The following is a 27,843-nucleotide window of genomic DNA, read 5'->3' on the forward strand; positions in this document are numbered from 1 at the left end:
TTTAATCAGTTTAATAAGGATTTTTATTAGGATTGATAAAATCAGCTACATAACTACTTTTACTCAGTTTAACCAAACCAAGGAAACTTTATTTTTACAAATGTTTCAACTGTTTCATGTTTGAAAATTAATTCGTTTCATTTCATTCCATTTCCATCAATTCGCAAGTATATTACACTTTTGAAAAACTTTTGACACCACAAACTCCTTAATTATATTAACTATTATTATTTAAAGTTTACCATTGTTAACAGAACAAATATTAGGAATTGTCGTCAAACATGCTTAAATACAGTCTCTAGAGAGAGCATTTTCGCAACAATGGATTCGAATACGATCACCTTTACTGATACATTTGACTGAACTTGAACAATATGAAAAAAATAATATTTTTACCAAAGTTGAGATAAAAACCATTTTGTGACAAACTACATTTTATTATTTTTTTAGCTCGGCTTATTTTCACTAAGTTATCGATACGTCACGCATTACAATTTACAACGTATCACGTATCGAAATATTTTTTTATAATTTGATTAATTATGTAAACAAACAATTTTTATTACACTGCTACAAATAAAATATTATATAAAATATTATAAAACTATGGAAATTTTAGTTTTAATTTTTTACTTCTTAGACTCTTACATATCATATAAATATAGATAAAAATATTATTATATTAGATAATAAAAGAAAGAAATATATTTTAAGCGATGTTTGAGCTGTTTTCTTGGAATTGTATATTTTGTGATAGACGTAGTTTTAATTTAAGTTTGGAGGTTTTTCAACCGATTTTAAAATGAAGAGCGTTTAACATAATGTATTAGATAAGATTAGCTCGATTAAAGTTCACGATTAATATAATTGTCATTCGTAATCGTTTTGCCTGTACACAAAAAGAGGTGAGTCTAACGCTGTGGCTCAGCCGGACCGGGTTCGATCCTCGACATTCAGGCGGCATTTTTCTCCGGGCAAGTCACGGTGTCCGGAGAACAAGTGCCGCCATCCCCCACTGTGGGGCATGGCAGAAACCTACGGGTGCACCAATAAAAATTCTGCCAAAACTCACACACGTGTAACACACCTTACCGTTCCATAAACCTACAGTACTACCCCCTTCCCAATGGCCTAAGTTGCCGCGGGATAATTGATTAAAAAAAAAAAAAAAAAGAGGTGATATTATTGTAAATTATATTTATATTTTATATTTCTGATCACATTAACCGAAAACCTGAACACTGTATATGCGACGAAAAATGCACTTATAACGGCTGTTTGTGTTCCGTTCCTGGCATTTTTGATCACTTTAAGCGGCCGATTCTTATAACCAGTGAACACTATAAGCCGCCGACCACTGTATTATAGTCTTTACTCTGACACGTTTTTCGTATACAATGATTTTGTATAATTGAATTCAAATTGAACACTTTCATTACAGTGACTCTCTAAATACCTTAAGTATCTCTACCTACAGCAGAGAGTTATCCACTTATCCGATTTTTATACATAAAATGTAAATATTATGCATGTCAGTCATCCCGCATATATATGCAGTTTGAATTAATAATTTTATGGTTTTCTATAAACAAATTATTGTATGACATTTCTATTGCATGTTTTCATAACTATACTACGTCGAATTAACAATCGGTATAGTTTAAATTTACATATTATTGATTGCAGAGGGTGGTTGACAATAGCTTGTATAGGTACGTATTTTTTTATCCATCAATAACAATAATTTGAACCCAAAATACAATATTTTGTATTGTTTCCAGATTCAAACTTATTTTTATACTGATCAAAATTAAATAAATTCATTCGATGTAAAATTATAACACAATTTTACTGTGGCAGATTCTTATTGTTTTACTATTCATATTTCATAACATAATAAAATATATCTGATAGAAATACGTGTAATATCTATATTATTACTAAAATAATATCATTTTAACCTTAAAATAAAAAAAACAGAGAATTCACTCTGTTGTATAGGCTAGCTGTAGTGAAGTATCTAAGAGGTTGTTTGAGGGTTATGAAACTTCCTTTGAATTGTGACATATCAAATTAATACAACATGAATTAAACTTTAAAGAAATATTTATTTAATTTAATAATTTATTATTATCATTATCTATTGATTATAACAGTCATAATGTATACATATTTTCATAAATTAAAATCAAAGTTATAGTTGGTATGTATATATTTTATAATATTTATAATTGACATCCTTTTCACATACTTCAAGCTACATCACTGATAAGCTGTATTGTAGGTTTTGAGCGTCATTTGTTCATTATTGGGTAGGTAACACTAATAACTATATTAGTGATAATGAAATAGGTACTTAATCAATTATTATAACTTTATAACTATAAAAATAAAAATTAAGCTAATTTATTAATAAAACAATATTTGGTTAAAATATTCTGTGAATATATTTTATTTTTAATAAATAAAAGTATGTAGGTATAGGATAGGAGGTAATCGTCGTACATTGTGGTAATTTAATGAAAACGTATAATATGGTACGTATATAATATTTATTTTGTTTAATTTTCTTCAACAAATAATATTTAAAAAATATTAATATTTGGTCATTATTCAAAAATTATAATGTTGTTGTACCGAGTTCTTTAGTAATATTATTCATGCATTTCAAGGTTATTGAAAATCATTTTTTTTTTTTATATATTAGTTGAATCTTTTTAAAAAACCATACTGTATTATACAGGTAAATCATATTTTACTAAATTTAATACCTTAATGTGTTCCTCGTTGTATTATGTTCATATTGCTGTTTTACAATATACATTTTTATACTTAAGTAAGTATTTGTTTAAAATATTCTTGTATTTTCTGTAGTGATAATTTATTAAATGAATGATGTGTATACAATTAAAATAAGTTTAAGTAAATATTATTTCTTACTAATATTGGTAGGTATCCTACGCATCAAAATTTAAAATTTAAGTAGGTATATAATTAATATTAAGGAAAATATATATGATATTTTTAATAAATATAAAAATATAATATAATTCTTAAGTTATAATGTGAATGTTTACTTTTATTCTTAAACGATTAATTTTTTTTTTTTTTGAAAGGTGTTACATAATAATAAAGGAAAGGTTTAATAACTATAACAATAAATGCCTAAATTATATGAGTATAATAATAATAATAATAAGGTTGTGTTTTTTTTTAAATGATTAAATAAGTTTGTCCAGTCCTGCCTCCTGGAGAAACACGAATATGTAAACGATTAAATTCTAATTAGGTTTGATTTAACTCAGTGGCATATTTAAAACGTAATCGCACCACCAACACTTTTTAGAGGCTAAACATTTTAATATTTTTTTCAATATTAAATTATTTATTATTATAAAATAATAATAATAAATTTATAATTATATACACTAAATAGTATAGGGATTTAGCTTTAAGTACCCAAAATTAATGGATTAATGTGATAAAAAATTGTCCGAAATCCTTTATGGCAGTATTTGAATGTAAATTTAAATCTAAAAAAATAAAACCACTAAGACACAAAATAGATGAAACAATTGAATTTCAAAATTATCTCATTTATTCTATAAAACAATCATAAACACTACACTATAAATTATTATATAAATAGGTAATATTTAAATTTGTTATGGCATATTAAAATTACATTTAATAGGTTTATGTATTGTGGTAAAAACATGTAGGTCATATAGGTAATATAGGTATATCTATAATATAACTATTTTATGAGGTTGATAGTAAATTTTTTTTTTGCTAGAATATTTCATAGTATTACCTACATTTTTTAATTAATCCCGATGTCATGCACCCAATTCATTTTTTAAATTTAAAAAAAGTAATACGTGATGATGTTTTGGAATTTGTGGTTTATATGCTGTACAATTAACATTTAAATATTTATACATTTATAAAATAAAAATGTTACTTATGTAATTATCTAATATATCATTGTTCAATACGAGAATAGTGTGCTTATCAATAATAATTTGGAAGTCGGAAGTTGTCCACAGTTCGTGATAAGTACCTATATAAGAAAATACTCGTATATTTTTTTACCTATTAAAATTATGTATTATACTATATAAATTAACAAACACACAAATTAAAAGATACCTATAATAAATATATTTTATTTAGTATTCTGTTCATTATTTTTGTCAAGTATCGTAGTCAACTATATTTCTTAAATACTTCGAAATCAATTGTGTCAGAATATATACAAATTTTAATCTACATAAGCGAAAAAAAGTATTAAGACAAAAATATTTACTCGTTTTTAAACACTACAACTGAACAAATGTTGGTGGTCTCTAGGGCTGATCCATCGTTTAAAAGTACCTATGTGCTGACGACCGTAAGTAAAATCATAAGTAATATTATGCATGATGTCTATTAAAGCAGTGTCTACCCTTGTACACCCGACATGCGACACGATGTGGGCTCATTTCCCAGTCACTCGCTTTACTCAGATTACACTCTCTGATACAGAATTATGTCAAGTCTTGGGTGTACACAGTTCATATTTAATGCATTATCATCGTGTAAGAATTTTAAGATACCATTGTTGGATCGGTTTAAATAACCGTAAAAAGACACCATATTTTACCACGTTACTATTCGGTATATAAGTAGGTAGATATACCGAACTAGATACCAGGTTTAAATGCTTGTTTGTTTATATTATACATTTAATATTCAGTATTTATTTATTGTAATACAACTACTAAACTTCAGTTAGAACGTTGAAGTAAAGTAGTATGATACAGTTGTAGATAAATATACATAAGCTTAAAGGTTACGTATTATGATATAAAAATTCAAAAATACTTGTTCTCCGAGAAGTACCTACAGGTTTCGAGCATGCAACTGGCTTGTATGTTATGACTCATGAGTGTGAGAGTAGGGAAACTGAAATGAAGCTGGTTATAAATAAAGTTAGTGGTAACTCTAAAATATAGACTTTTTAAGAAGATTTAGAAGATCCAAAGACAAATATGTTTAAAAGAAAATTATCAAACTAACAGAGAGTTTGAATTTGTTTGACATATTATAAAAAATATTAAACATGAACACACACTGTGTGTAATACTGGAGATTCGCCAAAAATAACCTAACCTATGTGCATTCATACCAATTCTGTTTTTTTTAAACTTTTAACTACATATTCTTAAAGTTTACGAATTATAGTATTTGATAAATATACTTTTATGTTGCAATTTCAAGGAACGTCCTCAAGTTTTTGGTACAAAATTTATATTTTTAAAATTAAAGCTTACATTTTTAGCCTAAATTGTTAAGCAGATTTTTTACGTCGATTAATGTAAATTGGAATTTGAACAAGTAATTAAACTAACTTTGTTTACAAAGGAAAATAGTTCATTATAAGTTTAGAAGATATTATAGTGGTTAAGATGATTTTTTAAGTTTGTTAAGATGACTATATTAATCAATACTGATCTATTAAAAATTTTATAATTTACATAAAATGTTTTAGTTTAATAGAGTATAATAACCAAAGAACTTGACTAAATATTACCTACCAATAACAGTTTTTATATTTTATGTAATGACTAATATTCTTAACGAAAACATTTTAATGAATCTATACACGTTTAGGTTTTAATTAACATAACTACATATTCAAATATAAGAATTAATTGAATAAACACATTATCAAAGGGATGAACATGATTTACTATTGCCATATATATAAATATATATATAATGAACCTAACATATACATATTATAGGCTGGCATAAGGGCCGCAGCGTGTTAATAGCTGAACACGAAATCCCTATGGTCAACTCAAAATATTATGATTTATATCGGACCAATGTGACCTTTTTTGGTAAAAAATGATTTACTGAGTGTGATTCCGTAGAGAAACAAGCTGGGATTACCAATATATTATGTACCTATATGCGTATTATAATCGGGTAATAATATTTCTATTTTTGACTTGTTTTTACCTCAAAAGGCATATACTCGAAGAAGAACGACAGAGCCTCATTATTTATAAGCGATGTAGGTAATAAAATAATATTCGTGTATGTTATATATGTATTATATATACTAACCTAGACATTTCGTTACGTTGTGATTGTTTAATCTATTTAACAAAAAATAAATCTAAGGTAAAATAATGTGATGAATAAATAGTATTTTATACATTGTACGTGATATTTAAATAATATATAAAAATAAATATTTAAAAAAAATTTACCTCATCACATTCACATAATTCATAAATCATATTATGATTATTCTATACATATAACCTCCACAGTTAAATTTATAGACAATTATATATCTATGATGTATCATAGAGTTATGGTTTATAAATTAAATACTTCTACCAAAGCAATTCAAAATATGACAATGGTAGGTATTTACAATTTTAAAAGTGAACATACAAGGTTAAGAAAATAAATGGAAATAAATCAGGTATTAACTTTTTAGTTTTATATAGAATGTTTTTTTTTTTTATTGTTCTTATAAACATCGGCGACAAAGGCCATTAATTACAGTTATTTATAAATACATTATTTTTTTTAGATTTAAATTTTATTATACAGGTTTGTTTTGCTTAGGAATTTTATAGAATGTTTGTAGCATTTGAAAGATACTGCTTATTTTTCTAAAATGTAGTTTTTGGCAAGGTGGACCTTTGTTTTAAATACGATAAACACGGTTACATAAGTCAAGTTGGAGATAATACAGAGGTTATTTTAAATCCGCTTCGGTCAATGTTTACACCACTATTACGCCATTGGTAAAACATATTCAAGTATATAAATTGGTGGTTGAAATATCAAAACGAAATCCAAAGGTTTATTTTGTTAGTTTTCAAATCCTTTACAGAATGTGAATTCGTTAACAACGTTTCTAAACTTTTTTGACGCATCATCACAGTATTCTAGGTTTTCGGCAAGACGACAATTTTTTACAATGAAAAGACTCACTTTACATCATTTCACATAGTTTAAAAGTTAAATCTATCATTTAATAATATACACTTTTTTTTATTAAAAAAGATTTAATAAAATTGGCGTGAAAAAAAATAGGTTTTTTGGTAAACTAGAGAGCACTAAATTAATACTGTATACATTGCGAGTTTTATGTTGTCTTAAATTAATTATGTAAAGTAGGTACTCAATACGCGTTTATACAAAATAACAATGTCATTAAATAATGAGACTATATAAGTTTTGGACTGTCGTTCAACGTAAACAAATAAAGGATCAATGAAGGTGAACAAATATATACAGAAAAATAATGAGAATTAAAATAGAAATTTATAAATATTTATAAAACCATATATAATATTATACCAACAAATCACACATATAGCTTTTGGAGTTTTTGGAAAAAAACTTTGAACTTTAGCTATACAAATTAAAAAGTTTAAAGTATAAATCTACTTATTATTATACTTTTTTTTTAAGTTTATTAATGTTTCAACAACACAGATATTTAGCCTACTTTAATCAAAAGTTAAACAAGAAAAAGAATATTATATACAATATACATTACATTTTAGTATGAATTTTACTACATTATTATTATTATTGTTTACAATGGATAGTTTGAGAAGAATATACTGATTGCAGCTGTGTTCTTTTCTTTGAAGGCTTGATAGAGTGAAATAGGATTTTTAAGAATAATATTATTATACTATATATAGTATATACAATATACTTTGATAAATATAAAATAATTTTCGTAGTTTGGAAAAGAAAATCTATTTTTAATATTTTTCTGAGAGCAACTTACAAAGTTATATGGACTCTTATGTTATATTTTTAATTTTTTGACCAAGCATACATTTATGATTAACACTTAAATAAATAAAAATTCTAAAATTTAAAATGTCTTAATATAGTCCAAAAAAGTTAAAATATGTTAAAACCATAATGTGTTTTAAAATGGTAATATAATATTTGAAATATTTGAAGTTATTTGATTTGGAATTATAGAATAATAACAAAATCAATTTGGTCAAAACTGAATTTTCGAAAAAATTATCATTTACCCTATTATCTAGAATTTTGTTTGACCTAGGTTTTATATTAACTATAAATAATGATATAAATAGAGAAGACTGAAGCATTTCAATGCACCAAAAGACGATATTATAAAGAAGAAGGTACAAAAAAAATACTCATTGTATAAAATTAAAAATATACATACTGTTACATTCTAATTCATTGTAATAAAAATTTTTACTTCTTTCCATATTTTCTTAGATCTTAGTGGATTTATAATAAATCTAAAAAAACCTTAAATTACTTAGTGAATTTAGTACTTTATTAATATAGGAGAAATGTTAGTAATTCATTTATTCAAGAGTGAAAAATTATATCATCTTCCACTAAAAATTATATAATCACATATTTTACATACCTACCTACTTTTAATATTCGTTAATTAATTAAATATTGCAGCGAAAATAAATAATTTTTACTAAATCAATAATTTGCGGTGATACAATAAAAAGTACTATATATTTACCTATACATTATACAAATAATGAAAAACGCGTATACATTTTTGCATCATTCTATATTATATTTTATTATATTTTTGAGATCAGCCGTTACTTATCGCATTTATATATCAATTTAATTCCGTTTTTTCTTTCGGGAAACTTCTTCTATAGAAGATGCGATCTACCTATCTATACAATGTGTACAGTTATCTAAAGGTATACTTTTTCTATGCGTAAGCACAAATATTTGTGTACGAATTTACTTAAATACATGTAGGTACTAATATGCCAATATTGTTTTCTGCAGTCAGCAATATTACGTAACGTTTATATAATATTTCATCCCTAACGGTGGTGAAATTATTATTTTCCGACAGAATCAAAAAACGTGTGTCTAAAGCATTCAACGTGACTCGTTGTTTAATTTTTAAATTTTTTTATTGAACCCTCTATATGCTTGTCACGTTCACGAATCACCATGTCCGAGAATGTAAATATAATAATGCATACACCTCCCATCATTTTTTGAAAGGTCTCCACCACATATGAATGCATTATATATTACATTATATAGTATAGGTATATACAATGTGTATACATATTTCGGGGTGGAAAAATTAGTGTTTCATTCTGTCAAAAAAAAAAAAAAAGTATAATGATAAAGAAAAAATCCCGAAAACAATAGGAAAGTACCATTACTATTAAAACCCACCAAGTTGGTACAATGGTTGGAACAATACTATATACATGATACGGGTGGGTGGAAAATAATGGTACAAAGTGTTTGGGCATTGTGCAGAAACAATGATGACTGATGTCGATTAGAGTATAGTGTGGTCGTCTCGTCTGCACCGCAATGATTTCAGTTGTAAAGAGAGTGATCGAAGACCACAAATAATAATTATTGTGTGTGTACAATTATTGAACCGTATGGAGTTTGCGTATTCATTGCAGAGAGTGCAGCAGACAGTTCCAGTGAACATATTGTATGGGTAATATAAGGAAATTTGAGATGAAAGTACCCCGATAGAGATGTTGAATATTGGTCCATTGAAAACCAATAGAAATAATTCTACTAATGAAAAATTCACCGTTTGGACCATCGACAACTACTATACAGAGGAAACAATATTTTTGGTTTGTGGATTTACACACGTCCAACGAAGTACAACTTTTGACAAAAACATTTTTTTTCTCTTTTAAGTCATTGTAGATTATCGAGACATCGCATTGATATGAACTTTATATAGTACATCATGTAGCTATCCCGTCACAACCAATAATTATCCGAAACCATTATTGAAACAGACGTTTTAAAAATATACGAATTATAATAATATTATATTATGTTGTATGTACTTACCTATAATCGTAAGCGTGAGAACAGACTTTTTAAGAGGGGAAGCTGGTATTTTTAAAAACACCTAGCTAACTCATTATAAAAAATTACTTCCCGTAAACTCTTAATATTAATAACTCGTCTCAGTATGAATCATTATGCAAATATGAATCTCAATTTTAAAAATAATTAACTACTTTTAGGTACTATAATACTTTTTTTGGGATATTTTTTTTTAGATATTATATATTTTAATTTGAAAATTCATATTATGATTTCATTTTAACTATTAACATCATAGAAACCTATAACAATAATATAACCATATATAAAATAATAAATGATTACAAGAAATGCCAATCCAATTAATCTAATTTTTTTTTTTTTTATTACAGTACCTATTATGAAAGAATATAATAAATAGAATATAATGCTCTGTGGTTAAACCCATAATTCCCACAAAAATGATAGACTTTGTCTTCAACAATTATTTATATCTGTGTATTGGTCCATGATAATATTATTATAAAATATAATTAATATTTGATATTATCTTAATTCCCAATATTTTTATAAGAAAGAATAAAAATGTTTTTGTGACAATCACTAAGATGATCTTAAAAAGATCATGGTCAAAACAATTACAGATAAAAACTATGATCGAGCTCACTTTGCCACACCCCCCAGAATTATTCCTATGCCTATGCCTTTTATAATAATATGTGTATTATATAATTCTGTGATCGTGTGTGATTGTAAATCAAGTAGGTATATGATGTGATAAATGATGTAAATATTTATGTTATTCAAATCAGTATCTCAGTATATTTATTAAATCAATCATCGTTTGATCTCTCAGAGATATTTTATTTTTAAATTTTAATAAATAGGTACCTTTTTTGTTTTATTTTTGTTTAAATCTCAAGTCATAACTTCATAATTATTTTTGAAATTTTGGTATTGACACACCATATCGTAATTCATTCCACATTTAACATTATACATTCTGTTATTTTTTTTATAAATATTTGATATTATATAAGTGACTGTTTAACCGTTATTATTTATAAGCACTATATAGTTTATTATATAACTAACATTTCTAAATACCATATCCTCTGTGTTCTTATTTTTAAAAGGTGTATGTATATCATTAAGTTTTTATTTAAAAAAATAATAATTTATACAATTCTAATTAATAAACATTAAACATTAAACCATAATAATATAGTATTTAGTATTTACCAAAGTTATTAATTAATATTATGATAAAATACATTGTTGAATAATGCTTGAAAAACTGAAAATATATTGTCATAAAACAATCTGTATAATTATTGTTAACTGCTTACATATTTATATTTTTTAATTAGTTATATATTGTCTACGTGAGCAAATACAACAAGTTGTAATATTACACTGATATTATTAAAACAAATAGTTATGAAACTTTTTATAAAAACAAGATGTGATTATATTTTATTTAACATTAAGTATATTTTAGCAAACAAAAATGCTTAGATTAAAACAGGATCAAGACAATAATTGTAATGTAGTTATCTTGTGGTTTGCTTCAAAACTTTTACAACTCAAATTTTATTTTGAAATCAAATTAAGCGTTTATCATCCATGGAAAGTGGCAATTTTTATTTGTGGATACAAATCAAGACTTTTTAATTCTTTGCACTGGATAGTGGTTATATTCATTGAACGATATAATTTTATCTTTAGCAAAATAATAATAATCACGAGAGCTACGAGTAATTATCGTAATTCTTAAGTTACTGTTAACATAATGAAATGGTAACTTTTGGTAATATTTTATTTCACCCGTATGCTTAGGTATTAGGTATCAAAACATAAATATTTCTCGCTAATAATATAAATATGAAATAAATTGCTAAATTAAAATGGCGTCTTCGTCATTGTTTTTAACAGATATCATATAATAATGTACGAAATTCCCTGTCAGCACACATACAAACGTAAGTATAAACCCAAAAAACTAATAATTATTACTCAATATTTATTGATATTTAATCGTTGATGACTGGAAAACTGCATTTATAATTTTGGAGAAAATAATATACTTCATAGTATCGTTTATTGTTTTTCAAATGAAATTAATTAATTATGTATTAAAACGTGATTTGTCTTTATATTATGTTTATAAATAACCCCCTCCCTCCTTAATTATCTTCAACCTAGTAAGAGTATAAATAAAAAAATTGAATTATGTTTCAAATTTTAATATAATAGAATTATTTGTGAATTAGAATCACCAAAACAGAAATAAAAAAAAATCTGAAAATAAAAAAAACTTGATAGATCATCAATTTAAGTGCTTCTGAACCCTCGACGATTAATTATCAATAAATCCACACCTACTTGAATTTGACATGATAAATTACGGGGTTCTATTTGCTACTGTTTGGAGATATGATAGTATAAAATATAAATATAATATAACTAATATATTTGGGTTATTAAAACAAATAAGTAATCGATATGACGATAATGATAACATTAAATATATACCTATACAATAAGTAATAGGGAAAATCTACCTCTCACCAACAAATTGAGAAATGTGAAATTATTCATTAAGAAATTAAAAAGCACAAAAAAAGAAAGGAAGTAACCGTCACTCTAGCCGAAATATGCCATTCTTGCCTAACTCATACTTATTTCATTAAAAAAGAACCTTCACCAATGTGTGATATTTGCAACGAAATATTAACAATTGAACACATTTTCATCACCTGCCCCAAATATACCGAAGCATGCAAGATACTTAAAAATCCTGTTTCAAATGAAAACACAGCTGCAATCAGTACATTTTTTTAAATATTAACTCAAACTATCCATGGAATAATGTTGTGAAATTCATATCAAAATGTAATGTATATATATATATTCTTTTTCTTATTTAACTTTTGATCAAATATAGGCTAAACACTTTTGTTGTTGAAGCCCTAATAATTTTTTTTTTTAAATGAGTAATTAAAAAAAATTGTGGCAATTAATAGTTTGATGTGTGAAAAACAATATTTTTGTGTAATTTTTATTATTTAGTTCATAAAAAAAAATATATGGGGCAAAATATTATAACAATTTATTAGTCGTGTGCTATATAGCTTAAGATCTCTGATTAATCTTATGAGTAGGTACCCATAAATTACAATACTCACGTATCGTAAGCGCCCCGCGTGTACATTGCATGCGATTCACTTCCGGAAAGTCGATCAGCAAATATATACCATTCACGACCTATGTGCCGTATGGTTTGTATATTCATTTGTATTATCTATTATATGCTTTAATGCATTGTACGTCGTTTATTCTAGTTGTATGCTGTGCATATTGTGCTAGAATTGTTTAAATTTCCAAACAAAATAATTTGTTCACCATTCTCACTTCTCGCAGTAAAAATCTTATCTCGTGTAATGATAGTTAATTCGGAAGATTTCTGTAGCAGGTACCGGAGCGGATAACTTAAATTTTAAACATAGCTATCCGCACACGCATCATAATATATAGAACACATGCGCGTTTCCGTCGTAACGCATATTTATATATGTACCCACCTAAATTTATTTGTTAATTTATGCCGAATGCAATGCGAGGGTGAGAGAATATAACGTAAAATATGAATTGGAAATTGCAATAAAATGAGACGGGTAGACAACTAAAGTTAATCCACAAGTTTACACACAACAGTTCATAAACAGAACCTAAATATAATTTATGTACAGCCGAGAAATGGCCATGAGGGTCGTGGTAACATTGCAGGCAAAGACGTGCATGCGGCCAATCAGGGGTTCATTAGAATTATAATTTGGGATGCGTGGAAGGTGGAATATAATAATGTAGAAAAGGCGGAAGTCAAGGTTCGGAAATGGATTCAATTGTCTTACCATAGAATGTATACAATATGTACATATTGAAGTACAGGCGGTACTGTATAGTTTGGACGAACGGACGGACAGACATTGCTGCGCAATATATGATTGGTATGACGACCGATGAAATTCGCGCAAAAATGGTGAATCTTTTATACGATATTAAGGGAGAAATCAACCGTAATTTAAAGTTAACGCGTTGAAGGCGGTTGTACTGTGTATATATGATATTATATAAGTACACAATACCCATCCCCGTCCCGCTCGACCGCGTTGTTCTGTACTAATGAATAGGCCGCGGCGCCGATCCAAAGCGCCGTTCAACGAAAACTAATGTCCCACAGTGACAGTGGTGGCGAAGGCGGTGGGGTGAGAGTGTACGTATATATATATATATATATATAATACCTCCGTCGTCCGGCCACCGAGCCAAAAGCTTTTGCCACCCCTCAAAACGCCATTACTGCAACTCAAAATGGTATTACTATATTGGCGTACACAAACGTTGCGGCGTCTGAACCTTCTAATCTAATTTTGAACGATTTTTAAAGACGAAACGTTCGAGTGTAGGTAGCTGAAATGTATATAAAATATATATTATATATAAATAAATAATATATAAGCGATCGTTTACGATTTCGAACTTTTCAATGAAAACATTTATAATTTTTGTATGTACAATTTAAACAATATAATAATATACCTAATAATATGTTGTTATATGCATTCAAAATTATAATTAAACAGATTATTTAAAACTTGCACATCTTTACATTATTGATTTTTAAATGATATTTTTACTATAAATATTTTATGTAACTATATTATAAATTTAAATATTTATACTCGTAAATACACATGTTTTAATTACGATTACTCATCGATGTTTACTGAGAATGAAAAATATATACAAGATAACTACAGTAAAACACACGTAATAAATATACAAAAAATATCTAAAAGATCATGTTAACATAAATATAAAATATTTAGGTATTTTTTTATTTTTATATAACTTTTTATTTATTTTTTCCCCTCTGTTTGATTTATTTATATTTGTAATTATATAAATACTATTCTATAATGTTTTGTTAAAGGGCTTATATGTGTCCGTTGATGATTATTATAAATAAATAGACTCACTGAAATACCGAAGAAATATTTTCAATTACCTAAAAAAATAAAATTGAAAATCATGTCATGAGAAACTAAACGATTAATCCCAGATAACCGTTTTATTTAATAACATATATTATATTATTTTTATCAAGATAAGATTTTTATTTACAACACTGGCAGCATTGGCTATAATTTGAACATGGAAGTGCAGCAATATGTAATAATAATAATAATGATATTGACATATTTTTACCCGATTATTATCTTTACATTTTGAAATTACATGAAATATATCTTACAGTTGGGTGCACCTGCAGGTTTATTTAATTTTAAATAATATTATGTTATATATATATATATATAATATAAATCATTGGTAACCTTCCTTATTCTTATACGCCGTATAATATACGGTATTGGAACATTTTTTCATTGTTATAATCACCCCTCGCAGTTGGAATTTAACAAATGGGTGGTATTCATTGCAATTAAATATAAGGGTGGGTAGCATGCACATCATTTCCATGAGCTCCGCAGTAGCCGAAAATTAGAAATCGGCGCCACAAGTTTTGCGTTACATATTTTCGTTACGTTTAAGGTTAAATGATAAAATGCACAATAATAATGGTGCGCGTTTTCAATATCGTATACGTACAGAAGTCGGTACAATAATATAATACGAAGAGGTTATAATGGTATTGTGTTGATGCGGTTTTTTACACGAATTACAGATGTCATGCGGTAGATAATAACGGACGAGTAGAATATGAATCTCTGACATCACGATATAAATATATTTTATTTATACGTTGCACACCAGCGGTGTAGCCACGGGAGGTAAAGGTTCCATATCCCCGTGAGCTTATTTTATAATTGAACCAATTATAAATGAAAAAAAAAGCCACCCGACTATATCATTCATCCTGCAGTATTATGCGTCATATTAGTACATTACATAATATTATAGTACCAAATATTAATTATACTGCGAGAGGTAGGATTTATACGATTATTATTCATATCTTTCAAGATGTATACATAACATATAATATAAATTTGTTAAAAAAAAACTACAAAACATTATCAAAGAACATTTTATTTTATAGACGATGCCAAGACGTGATGGAGAGTGAATACTTTCGGTTTTAAATCTGATGAGTTTAACTGAAGCGACCTCTTTTGTATGCGCATATATCCTGTTATATTATTACATAATTATTATGTATATATATTTTTTATAAATACTATTATATATAACCATTACACTCGTATTATAGCGGTTACAATAATACCCATACACACATATTCAGGGTACCACGGAGACAATAAAATCCCGGGATAACCATATTATATTTGATTAAATACATTCCAACAAGTATATTTAACTGTGCCGTCGAGACAATGAAGTCTGAGAATGTACCAACACGTAAGCTAGTCCATTATAATATATAAGCATGATATTGTAATAATATAATAATATATTTTGTATGCGGACAATACGATACGGTTTCTTAGACAAAATACAAATATATAGTACAATAATATTTACTAATGAGTAATATGTGTTCGTATGTGTGTAATAACTAGGTATTAGGTAATAATACTCTTCATATTAATTTAAATAATATTATAATGTATTTCTAATATGTATTGTAGTCTTGACGTTTAGGAAATTAAAGTTTTCACACGCAAATGTCTCGTGTCTGTTATGATATGAGTGAACTAGTGAAGAATATTATAAATTTATAATATGTATAGGTAAGTATATAACATAGTATCTTTAAACATATTATATACAGTATATATTAAATGATATTATATAGCCAGTGAGTCACACAGATAAGTGCAATACAAGTAAAGAAAAAAGTAATAAATAGTCCATAATATCGTATAAGGATGTCAATACGTCATTGGACATTACACACTACATATTTATTTAATATATATGATATAGTAATACTGAATATAGAATTATACGAGTCAAGACGTATTTATTTTTTTTGAATTAAATATTATAAATTTTTTTATTTTTTTTTAAATATATTTTTAATCGCCACGGCCCACAGGAATAAGTAACGTTAAAACAGTCCGTTTTGTAAAATACCAAATCATGGAACTTGAGATCGAAAAAATAATAGGTATCGAGTATTGAACAACTGCATGAGTTGTAGACATCCCCATTTTCTGATTTATAGCACAATTTTATACATACATTCGAATACGATGTGTATATATAGTCATCCGGTAGGAGTTGTGACGTCCACACTCAAAGACGATTTATATCAACCTACGAAAATAATACGAAAACTTTTCACTATGCATAGTCGATAAGTTTTCAACACGAATATAACATAACATAATTATTTTATGCACACACTTCATAATAATATACACACATGATACATGCATAAAGGTAATATATTACGATGTATTATATATATCACGACATGGTGTTATACTGTCATCGTCTGTAAATAGATGTTTCTCGAGGCAAACGACCTGATTTAAATGGAATGGGTAGAACCAATTCCAATCTATAGTGAACAGTTAAGATAGGTGCAGTTATATACGGAGTGATTCACCAAGCATTAACAACCTCCTTTTCTTCTTCAGTCATGTAGCAATTCAAAATCTGATTCTTGAAAATTTAAAATATATTTAAAGACCATATTTTAAGAATCTTAATATTTTGTTGGAGGTACTACTCCAGGAATATCCTGTAAAGTTACAAAACGAAAACCCCCTGTTTATAATACTGTATACAGTCAATTACTTAGCGGATAATTCTTTTAAAAATTTCAATATATCAAAATCTAAATTCAAACAAGCAGTATCTGTGTTATTAAATATTGTGCCCTATAAAGCTATAAGATATAGTAGCTCCATTGAGTGGGTTTGGAAGATATGTGGAGACATTTTAGATATGTGGTAATTTATCAATATTTGTAATTTATAAAAATGAGTATAATATAGATACTAGATCCGATATTATGTACATAAATTTTATGTTTTCGTAGAAAACCATTTTAATAACCGAACAACTATTTAATATTAAACTATCCATAAAATAATTAAAATAAACAGAAGTTTATACCACCACAGGATACGCCTTGTCGTAGTATTTGAGTTTATACATTATTTTATAATTTTATATAGGATACCGTAAATGGTATAAGCCACTATAAGGTGAATTTTTGGTTGACCATAAAACTGTTGTGGAAACCCAAGACCTATGGAGATTTTGGCAGCATTTAAATACCAATTATAATAGTATCAAAAGCCACGGAGAAAAATGTATAGATACGCTTCAAAAGAAGAACGACAATCAGTAAATCCAAACGAGCTTTTATCGCTTATCTGCGGAATACAAAGGATGCCAATCATACATATCGTAAGCACATTAATATATATATATATATTTAACCTAATAAATATAAATATTATCTCGTGTACTTGATACTTTTTTTCCGAAAACATATCTATGTTTACAACAAAAAAGTTATTGTGTTGGTGCGATGTTATATCATCAAGAAAGACAAAATTCTGCATTTAAGTTAAATCCATAACACATGCATATTAAGAAAAAAAAATGTTTAAGCATAAATAATATTCTGTGTTAAAAATATATCTTTGGACTTCCTATATACGTTTCATATTGTTAACACTGTATTGCCTGTATTGGTTGTTTTTAATAAATATAATCGAAAAATTATAGTTTCAATTAATTGTCATTTAATTCAAGTGGGTTTTATTTATTTATAATATAATACATACAGTTATGACTAGTAACCGAACACTCGAGCTCTCCGAAGAGCTATATATATATATATATATATATATATAATATAAATATGTAGCCAGTGCGTCTGGGAAGTTTGAAAACACTTGATTTGAAGTGTGGAACATGATAATAAGGGTGATGAGTGATGAGTGATGACATGTACTAACCTATAACGATTTAAGATTAATTAACGATTCATTTCAAACATATATACATCTTATATAGGTACTTCTTTAAGAGTCACCTTCTCAACATATAACTTATAAGTGTAAAAGGTTTCCAGACAATATATTTCTTTAAAAACACTGTGGCTGTATAAAATAAAATAAATTATACTATGAGTTTACGTTCAGTACTTTTATAATAATATCGTAGGCGAGACGATAGAATATTTCTATATGTGTATATTATAATATAATGTATACCTCGATGACGTATACGTACATACGATGCGCTGTTTTTCAGAATAGCGAATGTAAACTTTTTAAATATTGAAAGTGTGTTGACAGCACACAATCGCAGAGCAACGGTAAACTATTAGAAAAATAGTCACTGCGGTTTTGAGTGGGCAAGGATTTGCCATGTTTGCACGCGCAAAGTCCTCGCCAACTGGAAAATTTGCGCGTTTCGGCAGAAAACAATTATTAAACGTCACAGTCGCTGCCATGGCCCTGGAATTTGTGCGTTCCTAAATAACAAATATAAACTAAACTAAAATGTCACTACGAGTTTTCCAAAACTAGAAATGGGTTAGCACCGCGTGTATGTAATTAATGGATGGCTGCTCTCATCAATGTTTATATAATATATTATGAAAATATTATGTATTTATTATTATCACAGTTGACTGACGTGATTAATGTCTACATATGTAGGCATATGTATTTTACTCAGAACACGTATTATACTAACTACTTAGATGTAGATAGTATAACGCAAATAACGAAAGAAAAAATAGTAATCAACTGCAGTGACCCTCCAAAGATGAGAGCTCCTAATTATTTTTTCTATACAAGGGAAATCGAGGAATCCTATTTATATATTTTTGGATTAAAATATCTGGTGGCATGTTATTAAAGATTGATTTTTAGTAGCGACGTAAAATTTCAGAAATTCGATAATCAAGACATTTCTTTGAGAATGTAATTAAAAACTACAATTTATTTTTTAATAAAGCTTACCGTTTTACTCAAGATATTTACAAATTAGAAATATTAATTTAATTCTTAATTATATTTCATAACATTAAATATACTATGCTGTACATATTTGATTAATTTAAATATTTTGCTTTTAAACATCATTAATAAGTATAGAGGTAATGATAATAAATTATAATGTTGGCGCGAGGTGTAGTAAATAATTTGAGTTTCTTTGGTGGTACATACAAAGCGTTACGCAACGTCGGTTTGAAAAAAAAGTCGTATTCGGCCCAAAAAGATAAATGTTAAATAATAAATATATCGGTTAGGAAAAATATCGAAAAAATCAATTAAATTAGATTATGTTTAAAGTAAACAAAATTATTATGCAATCATATTACAACATAGCCGAAAATGTACTTAAAATATTAAAATATGCGTTATAAATTGTACCTACGTATGATAAATCGTGTATTATTTGATTCTATAGTATTGTGCTGTACAATATTATTATTATAACGAGTGAGCGTTGGCGGCAGCGGCTTAGGGTGTCGGCGAATGGTTTTAATACAATTTACCCCGAGCAACATGTGTCGCGGGCGCCCACCCGCCTACCCACCTATCATTCGCCAACCCACCCACGACGCAGCAGTGACTATGTGTGTATATATTATATACGTAATACAACGGCCGAAATAACACGACATGGAAGCTCCAAAGTTCGAACGGCGTGAACGAATGACGGACGCGCAACGGTCTCTCTCGCATCATATTATTATTGTGATACGATTTCTGAAATAATAACAATAACGATAATTGTTATTAAATTTTACGGTTGAAAAATTAATTACGATAATAATAATTTATTTAGAGTTTACGCTGCAAACAATATTCGAACAGTAGTAGTAATAATAATAATAATTGTTGCGTACGGACGAGGGGCGGAGGGTGAGTGTGCGCTTTAAAGTCCGTCGAACAGTTTTCCGTGGCGCGTTATTAATAGCCACCCGAGGCGGATCTCACGTTATTAATTCGTCGTCTCGTTCTCTCGTCATCGGCGTGGCGCGTTCAATTTATCGCATCGCCCTCACCAGGTCGGTCGGGTGTGTTTACGCGCGTCACTCGAAACCTCAGAAATTTATCTGCTGAAAAATATTATGCTTATAAATACTTACAATTTTACAAACAATTAAATACTTGGAACCAAATATAGTATCTTAAAGATTTAAAAACGTCCAAATGTTCTGATAAAAAAAAGTAGGATAATAATATTATGCTGGACTTAAAATTATGTAAAATAAATATTTTCAAAAACGTTAATAGTTTTTGAAATGATGATTAAGTTCACGACAAGAAAAAATCATCCTATATAAACCTATATAATCTATATATTATATTCTGCAACCGCCGACGGAAACGTTTCGTATCACCACTCTCCCTCGCCCCTCCCAACATAATATAAAGATCGCATCCGACAGAGCTCGATCGGCACGTGCGGTATATTATAATATTATTATACGCGAGCTGATACAGCTTATGTACCTATATTATAAAGTATTAGACCGGCCAAGTATACCGCGTTTCTCGTAATGTATACAAAACCGCGTTATTATAATAAATGGTTTTTTTTTTTATAATGTATTATATTACATAACGTCAATCGCGAGTCGTGAGATTCCATTTTGTTATTACTCAGTCATTTTACATTTATTTTTTGGTTAGGTATATCACGTGTACCAATTTTCTTTTTTTTCTTTATCGACAACCTCAATTATATTAAACTAAATTAATAAAATTTAATTTCGATTTTCTAGTCATTTTTATAAATAAATCAATTGCAGCTTACGTCTCATAATTCATTGGTTTTTCATAAGCCAATATTTTAATTTTCTGATCGAAATATAAAATAAAATAATTACATAATATTGCTCTATAAAAAATCGTCGGCCGAGGGCTTACCCTAAGCTGACGACGGTATCACCACCAATTTATGCTTCTGAATCAGAGTTGTACATGAAAGCGTCTAACAAAAATGGTAAAGGCAACTTTCCTACGAATTTGCGCTATATAATATATTATAAGCTACTAATCCTCTTGTAAAAACTATACTGGTCAATATTATTATAATAATAGATTAAAAACTGTTACAATATTTATGCATAGTTATTCATAAATTATTATATTTGGATTCAGAGTATGAAATTCAAAATACATATGAATTGCAAAAAAAAAAAATACGAATCCTGATAATAAATCGATCTGATCTTAAAGTAAATCGTTTCTTCGTATTAAATTTTGAATTTTCTAAACATATATAAAAAAAACAAAATGCACTGATAAAATAATTGTATTCTGCAGAGTGTCATGTGTAAAGAAATACAATCGCATCTATTGTATATATTACATTATTATTATATTTACTAACTCGTAAGTCGTAATACTCGACGTATTTCCCTGCGGTATATTGCGCATAAATAGGTATATACGCATAGTGAGTACTTTTATACGTTTATGTACCTAGTCACATAGATATATAATAATAATAATATATAAACACACGCAAAATAGTGTATTACTTAGGTATATAATATATATATTTAGTTACAGCGGCCGTCCAGCGCAGTAAAAATTGTCAAACTCTCCCGATACGGATGCGAAATCTGTCACATTTTTAATGCACGTTTTTTATACGTTTCTGGCGGCGTACCCTGCGGAAATTTCCAATTTATTTTATCTCTCGTCGTCGTCTCCCCTTCTTTAAACTCGAAAATCCGTACGCCTCCGTAGCTTTCGACTACCTATATAATATATTGTATATGTTTAGTACATGTATATAGACAATATATGTATATACAAAAGCGCGCACGCCTCGCTATACCACCGAATCCATTTATATATTTATTACTACAGTGGTCGCCTATAGTGAGATCACTTATAGTGATCACATTCGTTCAAGAGTTCTTTGATCACTATAAGCGGACAGCACTATAATAGCGGCGACTCGAAAAACAGGTAGAAAATAACGTAAAAATATTCAAATATTTAAATTATATTTATCTATTATTATTTATTTTTATTTTTTATACTATACAATATACAGAACACTGAACGACGGACGAAAACAAACTGCGAATAAAGTGTAAAATATCGGAGCTTGTGAGAACAAAAACGGTTTCAAACATGTATGAATATACGATATTATGAAGTATCGCTCATTACGTGGGTTACATTAGATAAGATTAGCTCGATTAAAGTTCACGATTAAAATAATTGTCATTCGTAATCGTTTTGCCTGTACTTGTCTTTATATTTCTGATCACAATAACCGAAAACCTGAACACTGTATGCGACGAAAAATGCACTTATAACGGCTGTTTGTTCCGTTCCTGGCATTTTTTTATCACTATAAGCGGCGACCACTGTATATAAATATAGTATATTTCCTTCTGAACCTACTTATTTTTCACCACACGATGTACAGGTATTTCGCGAAATTATGTAAATTTTAATCATAATACAAAAACAAACCTATTTTTAGACCTGTACCGTAAACAGTTCCTTAAATCACAAGCGTATCGTTTACCAAACACACCGCCCATAAAATATTATAATCATGTTAAAACAATATTATATACCATCCAATGATGGAAGAAATAATAATAAGGGATTATCTTTAGGTTTTATATAAAACATAATTTATTAAGCTTTTGTTGTACAGCTGGCTAGGCGCGATAACAACAAAATATATTACAATGACACGTGAGCTTAAGGTAGTTGTAAAAAAACAATAATTATTACCATAATATTAATATTTACTTAAATATTATAAAACATTATATTAATTACTATTATATTAAGCCTATTATACTATATTATAACAAATTATTTTAATTCTAAAATACCTGAGGAGAAATTGAGGACAGCACCACACAGGTGGTTATAATAGATTTAATATATTATATATATAATATTATTTCATTAAAAATAAGAATGATCTAATTTGTAGTTATGATGATTTTACCGCAAAAACTTATCTCATAAGAATATTTGTCTGTATCCAATATATTATAATATCTAATTTATATTTAAAGATTAAATCAATATATACTCTAAACACTAGAAGATTTGAGACCAAGAAATAGGCAGGTATGAATTTGTAATTTTTGAAACTTTATTAAGAATAAAAAAGCCCGTAAAAACATTTAGTATAGAAGCCTCCAATATTTGATATGACAGTCTGACTATATAGGCAATAATTTATGTACAAGAGGAGTTACCGCAAACATCATGCTCATCACAGTTATTTAAAATTTGGTTTTTGAAACCATTAAATATACTTAAAGGCTATATTTTCAATTTTTTTAAATATTTTTTGTACTGTTTACAGAAGTGTCTTATGGTGATATAAACTTTTATTTTTCAAATGACTATCCCCTTTGTTTATTAATATTTACGCAATAAAATTAAAATTTACACGAGAAGTATATCTCGAGTTCTTTAACTTTATGTACTTATTAAGGATAATATGTCTTAGATTCTAGGATAATGGGTGTGGAAAATATGTGATCTATGGTAATTTTGATGATTTTAATAATTTAATCCATCAATATTTATGATTTATAAAAATGGTCCAATTATAATAAACACTATTTCCAATATTAAGAACATCTATTTTATATTTTTTAAATATATACTTGGTGAATTACCCTAATATATACTGTATTCGAGATTTGCAAATCTATCGTTGGGTGAAAATGACTTGGTTGTTATTAATTACAATTTTCTTCCATAGATAGTATCGATATTTGATGAACTTTGTGGTTTAAAAAAATCTTAGTGATTTTTACCTATATTCTGTTCAGCGAGCAAACACTATGATTTTGTGCGTCCACTGTGTCACGCTGGCTGCTGCTATTGAAATTGATTCTCCTGTGGCGCGATGTAACGTGGAGGAACCAGTTTTGGTCAATGAGCGACGTTCTCTTGCTGAACACAGTATAGATGGCTGGGTTAATGCGGTCATTCATAGACAAATTTAAAAATGTTTATTGGTAATTGAAATTCAATTTTAAACGTTTAAAAAACAATAAATATTGTTTGACAAGATTATTGAAACAATATAATTTAATTTAAGTATTCTAAATGATCATATTTTCGCTAATTATTTTTATGGGTTCCACTTATCATACTTGTATCACGAAATGTTTTTATTTTTATGATTTCTAACAGCTCGTAATTTTACAAAGTCCCTTTTTTAATGTCTTAATCTTAAAGTCTAGACACTGCACATTATTGTCGCTAATTTAGTCTGTAAATAAAAACACATTACGCTTTTGTCACATTTGTTTCGGCTCTGCATACGGCTAATTAAATAGTTCATACATCATCCATAATATGTACCAATGTCATTCATACAATATATTATAATCAAATAGTTTATACGTAGGTATTATACGTTATAGAAAATATCACATTCTACGTGTTCGAATATAAATACCAAAAAAAAAAAAAATCGTTATATATCTGTAATAATGTTTTTGGTCGTTTAATATTGTTCGAATAATCCATCTATTTATATAATTACTAATTATTACTATTATTACTATGGTTATTATACCCTCTACTCTACAAATTTCACAGACTATTTTTAGTTACACAAAAAACAGTAGCGCTAATATTTCACATGAAATAATTGGTGATTATAAATGATTCATGATACGCGTCTCGTTCTTTCCATAATGCGAAGCAAACGATTTGACGGCTACGATGTATCACAATTTCGCGTCAATAATAAAGAACCATTAGCAATTATAACTATAAAATGTATTTCAATCGTAAGTTATTATTACATTTCAACTTTTGAACTTGATTTTGATTCACGACGCACTTTGTCGTGTGTTTTATCGTTGTAAGTACCTACCTACCTTATTTTAATAATTTAAATACGTCAATACATCATGCAGCTGGTATACCGACCGAACGATTCAAATTATAAAAACTATATTAATTATTTCAATGAACATTTTTTTCGGAATAATAATAAATAATAATGATTAATACACACACACGCGCGCGCGCGTGCGCGTTTTATTCATTAAAATATATTGTGTTTATGAGGTTTACATAAAATGTGATTAATTTGTTTTGTTAATACACGGTCACCTGTTTGTAACTGACAAATTGTGGCATTCAGACATCATTATTTATTAATCATGTTTATCATGTTTAAGTTTTAAATTAATAATATATTTGCATTCGTTTTGTTAACTTTTAATAATATGGGTTCTTCCCTTTGCGTACTTATAGCCTATAATATAGCAGTGCGCATGAGTGTATGAGACCTTGCATGACTGATCAAATAGGTATTTCTGAGTTCCAAACTCAAGAGAATACATTTATATTCATTCATTATGACTTAAAAGAGAAACGATGAGATCTGAAAATGGCTATGTATAGAATATGTGTTTTTAATGTAATGGATATATTATTGATATAGTATCGAGTCTACTTTAATTTATACTGATATACACAACACACATCAATGGGAAGATACTTCATAAAAAGTAATAATTATAAAAAAAGATAAATACCAAAACATTTTGCAGTAACTCTAATCGTAATATGTAATTAAAAACCACCTATAGCAAATACTTATGCAACTGCTAACTACTATATTAATATTTCGATACTATACAGACTTATTAATTTATAATTAAATAATAATATTTTTATTATTTGATGATTTAGGTTTTAATGAATTATTGTCTGTGCGCCAATACGTACAAAAAACAACTATACAACAATAGTATGATATTATATTAGTGCTTTTCAACATTTTTACGACACTCTAATTATAATTCATAAAAATCACAAAAAAATATAATACGATCAACAGATTTTTTATAAAGCATTTATCATAATAAACCTATTATTGAGAATGAGACTATCTTCACAATATCGTATTTATTATCTGCGGTTCTAAATATTATGTCATAACGCCATAATAATAGCAAATATATTTATAATTCGAACACATACGAAAATAATAAAAAATATTTTTGTTGACACACATCATGGTAATTCACTGCACACTGGTGTTTAAGATACATTGCAGGTTGTAACTCGTTGAGAGTATAGTTAAGTACCTATATGTATTATATAATAGTTACAGGGTATAACAGAAAGTCCTGCAGACAAAAAAAAAAAATTATAGTAGTTAAACATAGGTATATGACAAAAATTATATAGATGATGAAAAATTTAAAATAATAAATACTATTTCAGGATATTCCCAAAAGTATTATTAAGAAAAAAGTTACTATACCTACATTTCAAACAATTTCACCAAAAAATTTATATTATTCAAAATTGTAAAAATAAAACACTTGATTCAAATAAAGGTTTTTGCCATACAATTTTGTCTAGAAATTTGTTTTAAATATCGGTTATTTTAAATTTACTATATATCGCACTATAGCGCAAACGTACTAGACGTCTATCAACTATAATATATATGTTGTATACATGTGAACAAAAAACAATATATATTAATATATCGATTATTAGAATAAAAGCCATTTCATTTGTCAAGTCATTTTACAGTTACCTACACACAGTATATCCGTTTATTGTAATAGTCGCATTCGTATCTTATATTTTTATATATATTTTATTTTATGTAATAAACGATGACGACGCTCTCGACATAATGCGCAAGCAGTTCCGGCAGCGTCGTCGATAACACGAAAAAAAAAAGTATATAAAATATAAATTTAATGAATAATTATTAACCGATATGGTGATACATATAAGTTCGGTAACTATCTTGTTACGTATAACAACATGTATAGGTAGGTATAGAGTATAGTGCAAAATATTCCGATACTACGAGCGGACAAAACTATTGTTGTAGTGTTTAATCGTAAATTATTATTGTTAACGCTGCTCCAGACGTTGCTGCAGACTCTTGCAAGGAGGTGGGTGAGCCAGACCGATAGTAGAAATATATATATTAGTGTAAGATAGTGTTGTG

The 27,843-nt window shown here is 27.5% G+C and overlaps 1 protein-coding gene across 1 annotated transcript in view; it reads right to left on the reverse strand.

Moving 5' to 3' along the window:
* Window positions 1-27,843, reverse strand: part of LOC107163830 (somatomedin-B and thrombospondin type-1 domain-containing protein-like) — a 100,197-nt gene that overhangs the window by 55,103 nt on the left and 17,251 nt on the right. The gene's annotated exons all lie outside the window — the stretch shown is intronic.

The sequence above is a fragment of the Diuraphis noxia genome, unplaced genomic scaffold, assembly GCF_037042655.1.
Source record: "Diuraphis noxia isolate RWA-SAM2 unplaced genomic scaffold, SU_Dnox_SAM2 contig0004, whole genome shotgun sequence".
NCBI classification, from domain to species: Eukaryota; Metazoa; Arthropoda; class Insecta; order Hemiptera; family Aphididae; genus Diuraphis; species Diuraphis noxia.